Source organism: Elaeis guineensis, chromosome 7 (genome assembly GCF_000442705.2).
Source record: "Elaeis guineensis isolate ETL-2024a chromosome 7, EG11, whole genome shotgun sequence".
Classification (NCBI taxonomy): Eukaryota; Viridiplantae; Streptophyta; class Magnoliopsida; order Arecales; family Arecaceae; genus Elaeis; species Elaeis guineensis.
In genome coordinates, this window is record NC_025999.2 from 104523566 (window position 1) to 104540424 (window position 16859).

Below are 16859 nucleotides of genomic sequence, written 5' to 3' on the forward strand. Positions count from 1 at the left end.
AGAATTGGTGTAAAAAAAATTAAAATACTATAAAAAAAAATTAAAAAGAAATAGAAATTATAATTTTATATTTTAAAAAAATAAAAATTTTAATTTTAATTCAAATAAAAATCATCATTTCAAATTACAATCTCCTTTTCAAATTATTTTTTTTAAAAAAATATCATAAAAAAATAAAAAAAATATAAAAATTATAATTTTGAATGAATTTTAAATAATAAAAATTTTAATTTTAATTCAAATAAAAAATATAATTTTAAATTATTTTATCCATTTAAAATTAATTTTTTAAAAAAATATCTCAAAAAAATCTTAAAATTTTAAAAAAATAAAAAATACCATAAAAAAATGAGAAAGAAATGAGAAAAAAATAAAAATTATAATTTTAAATTTAAAAAAATAAAAATTTTAATTTTAATTCAAATAAAAACTATTATTTCAAATTATTTTCTCCATTTCAAATTAATTTTTTTAAAAAATATGTCAAAAAAATAAAAAAATAAAAAAAAAGTACCATAAAAAAGCAAAATATTTAAAAAATGAGAAAAAAATTATAATTTTTAATTTAAAATAAATAAAATTTTTAATTTTAATTAAAATAAAAAATACCATTTCAAATTATTTTTCCCATTTCAAATTATTTTTTTTAAAAATATTCCAAACAAAAAAGTAAAAAATGAGAAAAAAATAAAAATTCAAATGTTAATTCAAATAAAAAACATAAATTCAAATTATTTTTCCCATTTAAAATTAATTTTTTTAAAAAATATACCAAAAAAATCTTAAAAAATTAAAAAATAAAAAATATCATAAAAAAGAAAAATGATAAAAAAATAAGAAAAAAATAGAAATTATAATTTTGAATTTAAAAAAATAAAAATTTTAATTTTAATTCAAATAAGAAACATCATTTCAATTTCTTTCTACATTTCAAATTAATTAATTTTTTTTCTCATACCGCACCGTACATAGCTATTCGTGCCTATACCAGATCGAGATGTACCAGTACGGTCCGATTCATCTCATAATTAAATTATTCAATATATTATTATTATTTACGTTATAATTTTTATAGCCTTTTTAGCATAACTTTTTCTCTCCTAATATTCTGACACACATTAGAGTATGTGTAACCATATTCACAAAGTATAATATCTGATCATTTGAAATTAAATAATATAAAATAAAATTAATAATTAATAATATTAAATAGTATAAAAATATCAAGCATATAAAAAATAGTAAAATAAAAGTTTCAAAAATACGAAGTACAGATCTAAAAAAGATTAAGTTCACAAGGACGTCGTAGTACCCGTGGTCGCTTAGACCTTCTCAGGAAGGTCCTCAACGGCTGCTCTTGCTCCTGTTGTGATGGCTCCTCCCCTATATCAATGGAGGTATGCTGGTTATGCTGCTCAGGAATAACTGATGCTGTCGGATGATCTACGGACTGAGCGACCCGCTCAACCCTCTCATCTGGATACACGGATGGGTCTGAAATGATAATTTTTATTTTTATCAAAATTATAATATTTATTTTTTTATAAATTTAAAATTATAATTTTTTATTTTTTCTCTTTTTTTGATAAAAAATTAAAATCGCCAAGGAAAAAGAGGAAGCGGGAGAGAAGAGGGGGAGAGAGAGAGAGAGGAAGAGGGAGAGAAGAGGGGCCGGCCAAGGAAAGGGGAGGGCCGGGGCTCGCCGCGGGGGGCCACCGTCGGGGCCCGCCGCCAGCCGTCTGTCGCCGGCGGCTAAGGAAAAAGAGGGAGAGAGAGAGGAAGAGGGAGAGGAGGGGGCCGGCCAAGGGAAGGGGAGGGCCGGGGCCCGTCGCGGGGAGCCGCCGTCGGGGCGTGCGGGCCCGCCACCGACCCTCTGTCGCCGGCGGCCAAAGAAAAAGAGGGAGAGAGAGAGGAAGAGGGAGAGAAGAGGGAGAGAGATAGGAAGAGGAAAGAGAGAGGAGGGAGCTCACCGCCGTCGAGAGCTCGCCGCCGTACCGTCGGAGAGGAGAAAATGCCGGAGAAACGTCGGAGAAGAGGGAGAATTTTTTTTTTTGGATTTTATGCTTCAAAAACACCAAAGGGAATGGAGTTTTCAAAAATGCCATTCCCTTTGGCATTTTCTTCCATTTTTTTATTTTTTTAGTTATTTTTATGTGATTTTTTAATAAATTAAATTAATTTAAAATGAGGATAGTAATTTAAAATAATAATTTTTTATTTTAATTAAAGTTAATTTTTTTTAAAATTTATAATTATAATTTTTATTCTTTTACCATTTTTTAATTGAATTATAAGTAAAATTTTTATTTTTTTAAAATTTAAAATTATAATTTTTATTTTTGAATTAGAATTATAATTTATATTTTTTCAATTCAATTTTTTCCTTTTTTTCTTTTTTTATAGTATTTTTTATTTTTTTTACACCAATTTTTTTCTTTTTTAGATATTTTTTAAAAAAATAATTTGAAATGGAGAAAGTAATTTCAAATGACATTTTTTATTTGAATTAAAGTTAAAATTTTTATTTTTTTTAAATTTCAATTTATAATTTTTATTTTTTTTCACATTTTTTCCCTTTTTTCACTTTTTTCATGGAATTTTTTCTTTTATTTTTCTTGAATTCAAATTCAAATTTTAATTTTTTTATAATTTAAAATTATAATTTTCATTTTTCCCATTTTTACCATTTTTTCTGTTTTTATGAAATTTTTTTAGGTATTTTTTTCATTTGTTTGGAATATTTTTTGAATAAATTAATTTAAAATAGGAAAAGTAATTTGAAATGATGTCTTTTATTTTAATTAAAAATAAAAATTTTATTATTTTTAAATTTAAAATTATAATTTTTATTTTTTTCTTATTTTTTTAAATTTTTGACCTTTTATGGCACTTTTATTTTTTTATTTTTTTGAACATCTTTTTTTTAAAATTAATTTGAAATTGAAAAAGTAATTTGAAATGATATTTTTTATTTGAGTTTAAATTTAAATTTTTATTTTTTTTAAATTTAAAATTATAATTTTTATTTTTTTCTCATTTTTTTATCATTTTTTATGATATTTTTTATGATATTTTTTATTTTTTTATGATTTTTTAATAATTTTTTAAAAAAATTAATTTTAAATGGAGAAAATAGTTTAAAATTATCTTTTTTATTTGAATTAAAATTAAAATTTTTATTTTTTAAAATTCATTCAAAATTATAATTTTTTATTTTTCTCTCATTTTTCTTCTTTTATGATATTTTTTAAAAAAATTAATTTGAAAAGGAGATTATAATTTGAAATAATGATTTTTATTTGAATTAAAATTAAAATTTTTATTTTCTTAAAATTTAAAATTATAATTTTTATTTCTTTTCAATTTTTTAATGGTATTTTTAATTTTTTTTACAATAATTTTTTTTAAGATATTTTTTTAAAAAATAATTTGAAATGGGGATACTAATTTGAAATGATAATTTTTATTTTTATCAAAATGATAATTTTTATTTTTTTTATTTTTTTTATTTTTTTTTTAAAATTAAAATAATCAAATAATATAGTGTTTTTAAAAATACCATTTCAAATAGTATTTCTTATTTTTTTTTATTTTTGACGTCGTGAAAAATGGAAAAAAAAGTGAGTGATGTGGCGATGATAAAAAGTCATTCAAAATGACGTTTCATTCCTTTTGCATCAATCTGATAAATAAATTAAATATTAAATTATTTTTATAAATAATTTTTTTTATAAATTAATTAGGTAAATCACTTCAAAAGAACGGTGTATATCCAGCGTACCACGTGTCTTACATGCAGAAAGACACGTGCTTTGCAAGTGTTGCCTCCTCAGGTAGAAAATATTAAACAATGAACTGTGGCGGCCTTACCTCAGGTAATCTGCCATTAGAAAAAGCAAAAAGGAACGCGAGCTTTACGTGCCTTTGTCCGGCATGAGGGCCTTCCATGGTTATTCAATGCGAGATGGGACGCAATTTGATAGGTTAATCCCCAAATAGGCTTTCATGACTGATCAGGTGGAATGATTGTCGAGATTGTAGGATAAGATTTTGACAAGGGCTCGATGGGGATGGTCGATCAGAGGGCCACCAGATACACTGCTATGTAGAACGGCCGATGGAGGGGAATGACATTATAAATACCCCTCCATCATTCGGTATTGGCCATCATGTGTGTGTGTGGAAGATAGGGATCTGCAGGTTAGTTCTTTCATTGTGGGTAATAGAATTTTTTTCAATTATTCCCTTTTGTTTTTTTTGGTCCTATCAGAATGTAACGGCTGGTTGCCGCAGGCCTGCTGCCGCCATCCTTCCCTGTACTTTATCACCTGAGGAAAAGGTACATTCGGTCCAAGATCACACGAGCCATTTCTCCGATCAAAGCTACGGAGGGGTTGCTGTATTCGTGGGCAGCCCTGCATCATATGGGAGATGAACTTATTGTGCTCGGGAAGATTGCGGAGATGCTGTTGGTCGAGATGTGGGAAGATTGCTGCATGCGGCAACCTTCAATTTCCGTTGCTTTGGGGAGGATAATAGGTATTCAGGCCTAAACCTATCGACACCTATTATCCTCGGTGCTTTGGAGAGGATAACAGGTATTCAGACATGTTGGCATTGAGGAGAGGCAAGAGGTTGACAGGGTAGTGACGGCAACGCCCCCCTGCCTGATCCTTGAGCTTTTCTTTTTTCTTTTTTTCTTTTTTTTATTTTCCTCCTTCTTAGTTTTAGGATGCGGATCTGGGTTTCGTTAAAAAATGAATTCGAATTTAACTAATCGATGTAACGGGTCAGGTCAGGAAGATCCACTTTCATGCGGATTGGTCTTATTAGGTGGCATTTATTAGATTGGACAGTCGGGCTGCAGCTGGATTCGCCTAGAGGAATGAGTCCTTGATCAAGGTCCACGTCGGGTAGCCCAGGCTCGAAATAATGGTTAGACTGAACCCTCTTTCTCAGTCAGGTCTAGCCTGCACCGAATGTCAACTTTTCGGATGCTTGATTGGGTCTGGCACCAGAATGGCTAGGGCTTAGGTTGTGCTCTTGGGGTTGGGTTTGGGTTTGCTATTAGGGTCAACGATAGGGAGCTTGGGTTAGGGCTGCCATTTGGTTGAATCAGTTTTTTTCAAAATTGGTCCAGTCTGGGTTTGGGCTCCACATTCGATTCCCAAATTGTGTCAGCAGGTTTAGGGTTAGGATTAGGGTTTGGCCTGAGAGGTAGGGACGCCGGAGGAAGGAGAGGGCGGTTAGTGGTGAGCCTTCGGTCTAGGAGAATGTAGATGGTAGTCGGTGGGTTGAAGTTCGATATGGGTGAGGATTAGGGATGTGGAGGGTGACGGTGGTCGGTGGGTTGAAGTATAGGTCGCGGCCGGTGGTTGGGTATCGGGAGGAATGGCAGGACGTCGGAGGTTTAGGTGTGGAAAGGGTAGAGCCGGCGTGCCGGTTGGGTATTAGGGTGGGGGCTAGAGCTGGGATTGGGGTTTAGGTTGTGGGTATGGCAGCGGAGAAGGCCATAGAGAATGGAGAGAGAGAGATGAGGAATTGTTGGGGAATACCGACCGACCCCACTCAGCTGACTCATCATCGGGCCTACATGATCAACGCCCGGCTTCGTCGGCCGACCGACCAAAGGGGGCCGTTGCCGACCGACCGACGGGAGCCGTTACCGATCGATCGGCGGCTATCGACCGATCGAGGATACGTCGGTCGGGCAGACCTTTTTCGCTCTCCCAACCGACCGCACCATGGAGTCCAATGTCCGACTCCTGCAACGTGCCCGACTGACTGCTGGAGGGGCCCAGATCTTCATCCGACGCCCCTCAGCTGGCCGCCGACCTATGGTCGGTCGGCTCCTCCAATCACCGTATTACTGTCAGAGACTGTCAGTCCTGACAACGACATGCGGCACTGCCGCCTAGGGGCATTATCCCATCTAAGGCATTGTCAACCCTAGCGATTTGACAACCCCACGGTGATTTGACACCCTCACGGCGGCTCAGACAGTCCTCAGTGAGTTGACAATACTTCAATTGTCTGCGCCATTAATGACGGTGCCATACCATGCTCCACTATATATATCGGGGAAGGCAACAGTACTAGAGGTCGATTCGAAAACCCCTGAACTCCCTCCCCTCTAGCTCTCTCTCTCTCTCGTTAAGCTCTCTGTTTTTATTTTACTGTTGCCTAGTCTCCTCTCTGACTTGACCGTCGGAAGGTCCTCGCCGGAGTCGCCTCCGGTCAGTGTGGACTTTCTTTTGCAGGCGCTCGTTCCCGACGACCAGACGACGAGGGGATTGACCGCAACAGATTGGCGCGGGAGGTAGGGGGCAGGTTAGTGCTTCATCAGCACCAGGGATCGTAGCCTCCACAGAATTCAAGATGACAAAGACAAGAGCTCAACGATCGAGGGTCACCGGATCGGCGAGGCGCTCTCTCCGCCGAAAAGAGGCCTCTCCTCCACCCTCCACGGCGGAACCTAGCTCTCCACACCCTGCGGTGACCACAGAGGCACAGATCGCGGCAATCGTGCGGCAGATGACCATGCTGACAGACGCGGTCAAGAGCCTTCAAAGGCAACCGGCCCGGCAGCTGCCTTCATCGACCGAGCAGCTCATTCCCATCTTGATAGCGGAGAATCCCAACCGACAGGTGTGGGTCGGGTCTCAGCTACCCGACCCAGAACGACGACGGTTGGTGGAGCTGCTGAAGGCCAATGCCGACATATTTGCTTGGTCGGCAGCAGATATGTCGGGCATTCCCCCAGAGATGATAGTCCACCGACTCAACGTCGATCCAACAATGAGGCCGGTGAGGCAGAAGAAAAGGTCTTTTGCTCCTGAAAGACAGAAGGCCATCGATGAAGAAGTGGACAAGCTACTCGAGGTGGGCTTCATCAGAAAAACTACATATCCCGATTGGCTCGCCAATGTTGTTATGGTGAAGAAAGCTAACGGAAAGTGAAGGATTTGCATCGACTACACCGACTTGAATCGGGCTTGTCCAAAGGACAGCTTTCCACTTCCAAAGATCGACCAGCTGGTGGATGCGACGTCCGGTTATCGACTGCTCAGCTTCATGGATGCCTTCATCGGGTACAATCAGATCCGAATGACGCCTGAAGACGAGGAGCACACTGCCTTCGTGACCCCAAAGGGCCTCTACTGCTACAGGGTGATGCCTTTCGGGCTGAAGAACGCGGGAGCTACTTACCAACGACTCGTCAATAAGGTCTTCAAAGATCAGATCGAACGTAATATGGAAGTATATGTGGACGACATGCTGGTGAAAAGTGCGCAGACTGCGGATCATGTTCGAGACCTCGAAGAAGCTTTTCGCACTCTACGACAACATCGAATGAAGCTGAATCCCACTAAGTGCACTTTCGGAGTGACCTCGGGGAAGTTCCTCGGGTTCCTCGTTTCTCAGTGAGGAATCGAGGCCAACCCCGAGAAAATCAAAGCAATCATCGACTTGCGGCACCCGAACACCAAGAAGAAAGTCCAGCAGCTGAATGGAAAAATCGTCGCCCTCAGTCGGTTCATCTCTCGGTCGGCTGAAAGATGCCTTCCGTTCTTCAAAACCCTGAGACAGGCGAAGGGCTTCTCTTGGTCAGACGAGTGCCGACGGACCTTCGAGGACTTGAAGGGGTACCTGGCTTCTCCGCCCTTGCTTGTGAAGCCAGAGGTCGGGGAGACACTATATCTCTATTTGGCCGCTTCCCCCAAGGCGGTCAGTTCGGTGCTCGTCCGAGAGAACGAGAGCCGAGTTCATCAACCCATATACTACACCAGTAAAGTGCTCCGCGGCGCTGAAGCTCGATACTCGAAGACAGAAAAAATGATTTTCGTCCTGACCGTCTCCGCGCAACGACTCCGCCCATACTTCCAGGCGCACGCTATTGTTGTTCTCACCAACCAGCCCCTGAGGGCGATATTGCGCCGACCCAACACATCGAGACGACTGGCAAAGTGGGCGATGAAGCTCAGCGAGTTCGACGTGCAGTACCGACCGCAACCTGCCTTAAAGGCCCAGGTCCTGGCTGACTTCATCGCAGAATGCCCGACGACCGACTGAAGATCGGAACGCGAGAACCCCAAAGGAGCGACGGTCCCTGAGCCTGACCCGGTGTCCACCTGGGTACTGCACATCGACGGAGCTTCAAATACTCAAGGGAGCGGGGCTGGATTCCTGCTCACCAACTCGGATGGGGTAGTCACCGAGTATGCCCTCCGATTCGACTTCAAAGCCTCCAACAACCAAGCCGAGTATGAAGCGCACCTCGCCGGCTTGAGGATGGCAAGGGAACTTGGGATCGACAGCCTCCAGGTATTCTCCGATTCTCAGCTAATCGTGGGGCAGGTCAAAGGCGAATTCAAGGCGCGAGACCCAGCTATGGCGAAATATCTCCAGAAGGTGAAGGATCTCGTGACACGCCTCGGGTATTTCGAGATCTCCCATATCCCCAGGTCAGAGAACGCCCGAGCCGACGCACTCTCTAGGCTGGCGACCTCGACTTTCGACTCTTTGGGCCGGACGTTCGTGGAAAATCTCGAGCGCCCGTGCATCGACAAAGTCGAGGAGGTGCTACAACTGACGGTCGAATCAAGCTGGATGGATCCGATTGCTCAGTACCTGACCGACGGGATCAGCCCTGAAGATCCCGCGGAGGCCAGGCGACTCCGATGGTCGGCCTCCCAATATGTGATCATGGATGGCCGACTCTACAAAAGATCATTCTTCCTTCCCTTGCTCAGGTGCTTGGGACCGACCGACACGGATTACGCACTCAGAGAAGTGCACGAAGGGATCTGCGGAAATCACTTGGGAGGCAAGTCCTTGGCCTACAAGGTCCTGCGACTGGGTTACTACTGGCCCACCATGAGAAAGGATGCGGCTGAGTTGGTCCGGAAGTGCGAACCATGCCAGAAGTACGCCAATGTACAACACCGACCCGCCAGCCAAATCACTCCTATTGTCGCCCCATGACCCTTCGCTCAGTGGGGGGTCGACATCCTTGGTCCTTTCTCTCCGGCATCGGGCCAAAAAAAATTCGTAGTCGTTGCCATCGACTACTTTACCAAGTGGGTGGAGGCCGAGCCCCTGGCGCAGATTACCGAGCGGAAGATGGAGGATTTCGTTCAGAAGTCCATCATCTTCAGGTTCGGACTACCGCATACCATTATCACCGACAACGGGCGACAGTTCGACAACCAGGACTTCAGAGACTTCTGTGCGAGATTTCACATCACGCACCGACTGACTTCAATCGGGCACCCACAGTCCAATGGCGAGGTCGAGGTGACCAATCGGGCTATACTATACGGGCTCAAAACCTAACTGAATGAAGCCAAAGGCCTCTGGGTCGAAGAGTTAAGCTCCGTCCTGTGGGCTTACCGAACGACCCTCCGCGTTCCGACTGGAGAGTCACCTTTCAGTTTGGCCTATGGGACGGAGGCAATGATACCACTCGAGGTCGGGCTGCCATCAACCAGGGTCGAGCAGTATCGAGAACCGAACAACTTCGAGTGCCGGAGGGCCGACCTAGACCTCCTCTCCAAACTTCGAGACGAGGCTCAACTTCGCATGGCTTCATACCGACAGAAAGTAGCCTGATATTACAACGCCAAGGTCAGGCCAAAGCTCTTCAGGACTGGGGACCTAGTCCTAAGAAAGGCAGAAGTCTCGAAGCCCCTAGACCAAGGGAAGATAGCTCCAAATTGGGAAGGGCCCTACATGGTAGCAGACACCTACGGGCCAAGGGCTTACCGACTGAAAACCCTAGAAGGGAAACCCATTCTTCGGACCTGGAATGCTGACAACCTGAAGTTGTATCACCAATGAACTTTGTACCTGTTCATTCGGAATACAAATCCAGTTTCAAATTTCAGAGTCTTAACCCTTCGACTGATGATCGACGCTCGCCAAGAAGGATGAGTCCCGACGTCCCGACTCGAACTTAATGTCCACATGGAACCGACGGCCCGACCGTCGATGATGTATCAGACGCTCACAAGGGCCGAACCGTCCATGACAACGGGAGTTAACACTCCTTCTACGGTCGAAGTTTCGGGCCAAACGATCGGCTAATTTGCCGACTGAGCCCTGACCAAAGAAAGGCAAAATGCCTGCGCGACCGCCGTCGCAACTTACCGACCGAGCCACGATCGGTCGAAGGATATTCGGCTTGCCACCGTCTATCACACGTCGCGACCACTGTCGCATTCATTACTCACCGATCGAGCTACGGCCGGTCGAAAGATATTCGGCTTACCACCGTCTATCACGTGGCACGGCGTAAGTATCCGACGTAAGGGTATTGGGATCCGACTTATCATCACTTTCCCGACTAAACGCGTCGGACGGCATTCGACTAAATGCGTCGAAAGATATCCGACTGCCAAGTCTTATCCGACGGTCGGTCGGCTTTCGACTCAACGGATACGCCCGACTCACAACCGGGCGAAGGACGCCCGACTTAAGCCCTCAACTGTCGGAAGACCGATCCAAAGTTGGGACTTGCTCCACCATCATGGCGGCACGCATTACCGAACGTCTTAACTGATCTATCGGACTAGCGACTTATGTGTTCGAATGCATTCTTCAACACATGAAAAAAGAAAGACATGCGGAAGAAAAAGGTTCAAGTCCAAAAATTTTGACTTCATTGAAGATCAAGACAAGTTTACAAACTGGGCTGAGGCCCGACTACAAGTATTATAAGCCGAAGCAAAAAGAAATGAAAAAAACCGACTAGTCTTCAGAGTCGGCCTCCTCCACTGGATGACGGCCAAGGACGGTCGGCGAACCCACTCTGGCTTCGACAGTCGGGGCCGCTTGATCTTCGGTGGCTTGCTCTGCGTCTTCTTCGGCTTCCGCCCTGGTAGTGAGGGCTTCCGATGCTGGGTCGGTCGTCTCCTCCGCAGCTGGGGCCTCGGACTCCGGCAGAACAATGCTGCTGAGATCAAGCTCCGGGTATAGACGCTGAACGGCTTTCCGAGCATCCTCGTACCCGACCCGATACGAAAGGAAGCCGCTCTCCAGAAGCTCTTTCCGGTACTCTTCCGAGTCACGGAAGTCTTCAACGATCCGATCCATGGCCTCCTTCGCCGACTCAGCTTCCGCCCTCGCGACGTCTGCATCGGCCTGGGCAATGGATAGACCTTCCTCGGTCTTGGTGAGATTCCCGAGGCTTACTCGGAGCTGCTCGCATTCGTCCTTCAGCTCCTTGGCGAAGCCGTCCCGCTCATGCTGAAGCCGGCGGACGGTCCGGGACTTCTTCTTCGCGTTGTCCCGGGCCGACTGCAGCTCCGACTCCGACGTCGCCAAGGCGCCCGTGAGTCGGGAGACCTCCCCTTCAAGTCGGCCCTCCCGGTCGACCGACTGTTGCAGCTAGTCGACCAGAATGACCTTATCGGCTTCAACGGCCGTGACCTTGTCTCTCCAGGCCGCGCGCATATCGCCGAACTTTCGATATCCGGCCTCCAGCTCGGATATGTTGTAGACCAGCTGCACAAAACAGAACCGACCGTTAAGGGACCGAACTTATGGAAACTACATTGAAAATGAAGGAGAGAGAAACTTACCCAGATCATTATCGGGTAGAATGAAGACAGCATGTCGGAGACACGCTGGTTCTTCATCACCTCGATATCGACAGGAAGAAGGAGCGCCTGGCACAGCCTCCTGGCCAAGTCGTGGTTGGCCAGGCCCGACGCACCTTCGGGGAGTGAGAAGTCAGTCGACCCCCCGCCATCGGCCGATCTTCCTTCGTCGCCCGACGCCATGGGGGCCTTCCCTCGACCGGACATCCAAGCCCTGACGTCGGAGAAGGACGGTAGGCTTGAGCCCGACCGAGTATCGACCGAGGGTGCGGCAGCAGCGGGCGTAGGTTGCTCGGGCCTGTGTGCCTCCTCCCGATCCTCCTCGGCCGGCTGAGCAGCCGGTGCGCTGTCGACCGATTCATCGACCGCCCTTCTCTCGGGCGAGGCTGTGCCCTCGCCCGACGATCCCTCGGACGGGACTTCGACGAGCACTGTCGGTGCCGACAGTGCGATGACGGGCTCCGCCCCCGACCCAGTCGGCTCGCTCGGCGGAGCTACTTGAGGCCTCTTGGGAGGCCGCGACGGCCCGGCCCCTTGCGTCGGCCTCTTTCGAACGGCGTACTGACGTACGTCGGCTGCCGTTAGTCTCAACCTCGGCGGCATATCTGTAAACAACGACAAATGGTCAACACCATAAAGCACCATAAAGGGAAGACAAAAAGAAAAAGGGGAAGAAAAATGAAAAACCGACCTAAGCGAGGGATCGGGCTGAGGCCGGCGTCGTACAGGGCCTGCTCAGTGACGAGCTCCCTCTGCTTCGGCACCGAGATGTCTTTCAGCCGGTGGAAGTCTTCCCGATCCTCGGCTTCCACCCGGCTGTTCTCGTTCGGTTCGGTTCGGGATTCCCCCAATGGGCAGGGAACCCCCAAGGAGTAGAAGAAGATGCGAAAAAGAACTGGTTCTTCCATCCGTGAATGGACGATGGAAGATCAGTGATGAAAGAGAGCCCCTTCCGAGGATTGAAGTACCACCACCCTCGGGCTTTAGAGTGGGGCCAGAGGACGAAGAAAGCTCGAAAGAGGGAGATCCGAGGTTCAGTCGGCAAAAGCCGACACAACAGAGCAAAACTGACTATTAGCCGAACCGAGTTCGGCGTGAGTTGCGTCGGGCATAGTCCGTAATAGTCAAGCACGTTTCGGACGAACTCCAGAACCGAAAAGCGAAGGCCAGCCCGAAGGTCCTCAACGTAGAAGGCCACCTGGCCCTCGGGCGGGCTATTGACCCGACCATTGGCACCAGGGGCGGACAGCCGAAATTGCTCCAGGATGCAATATCGCTCTCAGAGCCGATCGACGTTCGACTCCGAAAGTGAAGAGACCTCCACCTCCGGGGTCGACCGAGGGTCGTCAGTCGGCTCTCCCGACCGACCTCCTCGTGGAGATATCCTAGCCATGGACTAAAATGAAAGACAGGAAATGAAGGAGAAGGAGCAGACTACGAGAAACCAAGGAGGAAGATGATGAAGATGGAGAAGGCCCTTAGAAGAAGAAAAAGAGAAGAACTCTCAAAAAGAAAGGAAACAGAGACGAGTACCTGGAGTGGGAGATCACACGGACAGAGTCTCGACAGCAAAATGAGGAAGGTAAAAACTAGGATATGGGCGACCCTATATATATAGTGCCCCCCGACGGTTGAGATGAAGGTACGATCGACGAGGGATACCCAGATCACGCCACGTGGCATCATCCGGGCCATTCGTCGGCCCGACGGTTCGACGCATCCATCCTCAGATCGAGCCACGTCACTTCCATCTGCTCCAACGAACCCGTCCCAATGGCCACCTGCCACGTGGCACAGAGGCCCTGACGTTTCGTATCCCAGAAGGGGCGGCGGGAACGACGGTTTCCCTTCCCGATGGGACAAGACGTCTGACGCCGACAGGACGTCTGACACCGGCAGGATGCCTGGCACCGATAAGACGTCTAACGCCATCATCATGTCAACCCACGGTACGGTCGTCGTACCGGCCCACGGGACGGTCGGAACTTGACGCACTTGTAATCCACTCCTTTCGCCCGACGCTGCTGCCCCAAACAAAGACATTGGCCAGCGCGCCATCCGACTCAGGAGTGGAGGGAGGCAACTGTTGGGGAATACCGACCGACCCCACTCAGCCGACTCATCATCGGGCCTACATGATCAACGTCCGGCTTCATCGGCCGACCGACCGAAGGGGGCCGTTGCCGACCGACAGATGGGAGCCGTTACCGATCGATCGGCGGCTATCGACCGACCGAGGATACGTCGGTCAGGCAGACCTTTTTCGCTCTCCCAACCGACCGCACCATGGAGTCCGATGCCCGACTCCTGCAACGTGCCCGACTGACTGCTGGAGGGGCCTAGATCTTCACCCGACGCCCCTCAGCTGGCCGCCGACCTATGGTCGGTCGGCTCCTCCAATCATCGTACTACTGTCAGAGACTGTCAGTCCTGACAACGGCATGCGGCACTGCCGCCTAGGGGCATTATCCCATCTAAGGCATAGTCAACTCTTGCGATTTGACAACTCCACGGCGATTTGACACCCTCACGGCGGCTCTGACAGTCCTCAGTGAGTTGACAATACTTCAATTGTCCGCGCCATTAATGACGGCGCCATACCATGCTCCACTATATATATCGGGGAAGGCAACAGTGCTAGAGGTCGATTCGAAAATCCATGAACTCCCTCCCCTCTAGCTCTCTCTCTCTCTCGTTGAGCTCTCTGTTTTCATTTTACTGTTGCCTAGTCTCCTCTCTGACTTGACCGTCGGAGGGTCCCCACCGGAGTCGCCTCCGGTCAGTGTGGACTTTCTTTTGCAGGCGCTCGTTCCCGACGACCAGACGACGAGGGGATTGGCCGCAACAGGAATAAAAAAAAGGAAGAAGGGAGATTCAGAACCATCAGGAGAGAGGGGGATGGGGCGATCGATGTTATCGGAGTCGCATCTCACCATCGGTGGGATCCTTCGATGGGGCTCCACTTCTGGTTCTCCGACGTGCATCCTCGGCGTTGGGGATGCCACATGACAGAGGGATCCGGCAAAGGAAGGGGTATTGAACAAGATTTTGAGGGTTGGTTGGGGCCGAGTGGGCAACGGATGTGGGGAGGAGGGAAGGGGGTGTTCGGGTTGGAACTGTCGTGGGAGGAGGGCGACATCCAGTGATTTGGAAGCACCGGCAAAAGATCCGACGGGTGATGGTTAGGGATAGGACTTCAGGGGGGTGGAGCTAGGGCGTGGTCGGGAGGGGTGAGGGGGGTAGGGCCGGAAGGGTTTGGTTAACGGGAAGCGGCGTCTGGAAGGTTCTAGGCTTTTAGGGTTTTAAGTATTGCGCACGTGGAGCGTTGTATGCATGCATCCACATAAAAAAAACTATGTATCATTTTTTTGAAAAAAAATAATTTTTTTAAAAAAATTGGCAACTCCTATGCGTGCGCCCAAAAAAAAAAATCTATGTGGCCCAATTTTTTAAAAAAAAAGTAAAAAAGAGTTCTCTTAATAATGGATACAAAATAATATTTTTAGGGATCTTTTAGAGAAAGATGGATTGAATATATTTATTTAATTTAATCAAAAAGTTTAGATCTTTTAGAAATTTTTTTAAGGAGAATAAAAGTAGGATGCTATTATTAATTTTTTATGGTGTATTTTTAATATTTTTTTATAAAATTTATTTTTATGGTTTTGTTAGATATTATCAGTAGATTGAATTGGATTGTTTAGAAGGATTTTTTTTTTTTTCTGGCTCTTTTGGTATATTTAAAAATATGTTATGCTGTATTTCCTTTGAAGCTTATATCTTATCGGAATACTAATCTTTAGCCTTTAATAATTGCAGCCATGTTCCCAGTCAAAATTTTATCAAAAAAAAAAGCTCGAAGAGATAACAGATGGATTATGAATGTACAAGCCATTATATGAGTTAGAGAGCTGTGAAGATGAGCTGTTGAAGAGACATGTTGAGATTGTTGTTGAGTACTTAAATGGAACAGCAGAAATATTAAAAACTTGTGGCCTTTCAATGCTGAATGAGAACAACCCTGAAGTATCTGCTGTAGTGTTTGCAATAAATAGATTGCAACAGAGGCTGAATTTCAAGGTAGAGAATTTTAACTTCGAACATAAGGAATATTATAGATGTATGTATTAAAGGACTTCAGAGGCTCATATGCAGTTTGAGTATGCGCATAGATAATTACGTTATGAATATAATTTATCGATCGATAGATATAGAAGATTATCGGATGAATATAACGCCCTAGGGAGAGAAATTGAACAATGTAAAAAGACGCTTCATCCGGATTTCGAGTCATCTGTTGGTGAAAATGGCATCTAGGGATGGTCATAGATATTTTGTGTCTACTGGTCTGAAACCAATGCCATGCGTCCCTATCGATCATGTGCGATTTTGTGCCCTGTATTTTGGGATTTGGCAGTATCTGATTTTATTTTAATTAAGTGTCTATTTTGAAGCTGTAATATTTTTTTAGTCTATCAAATGGTACTTGCTTTTATATGTGCAACTGATTGGTTAAATCTTAATTTCTCTTATATTTTTTGAAAAAAAAAAAAAAGAAATTGTGTTTGTTTGACAGGCCTCCTATGCTCTGCGTTGCTTTATCACGCGTCACCTCACGCCAGGGTCTAAAAATCTTAATCAAAAAATACGGATGCAGAACACAGAGACTACACAAAGAACATTGTCTACAAAGAAATCTTCTCGGACTATATTTTTATCTTATTTTTAAAATTTTTTTATATACATATTATTTTTACAAAAAATATGAAAAATATGATTTCATGGAGGATCCTACTATTCAAGCATATCATCGTAGGGAAGATTTGGTGCATTTCAGGACCATCTTTACTGGAGGGAATATATACTATCTTGAAAGATTCAACATTGTGCTGAATAAGAAAAACTTAAGAGTTACTACGCACAAATATATTATTTACGTTAACAGATTTATAAGAGTACAGCAGATCGATGATGGGGATTGCGAGATATCTCAGCATAGATTTAATTTTATCGCTCTCGATGAATTATTCGTTCGAAATCAAAATGACCTTCAGTTAACAGGGATGCGATAAATTATTCCGTAATGTCTATTATTCTCTGATAGAATATCCCTGCCACATTGATCGGATTATTTATAGATGTTGTTGGCCACATAATCGTGGTTGGACCCCTTGAGCAAATATATGTAAGGCAGAAGCTGGTTTTTAGAAGGGACTTAGAGATTGAAAACCTAAGGTAGTATACATGGGCCCTCTTTAC

General features: G+C 44.8%; 1 long non-coding RNA gene across 1 annotated transcript; it reads left to right on the forward strand.

The window, feature by feature from the left end:
- Positions 1–3902: 3902 nt before the first annotated feature.
- LOC105047833 (uncharacterized) lies at positions 3903–16859 on the forward strand. Its single transcript, XR_012142596.1, has 3 exons — positions 3903–4200; positions 4294–4539; positions 15420–16859. It is a non-coding gene; the product is annotated as an uncharacterized lncRNA (long non-coding RNA).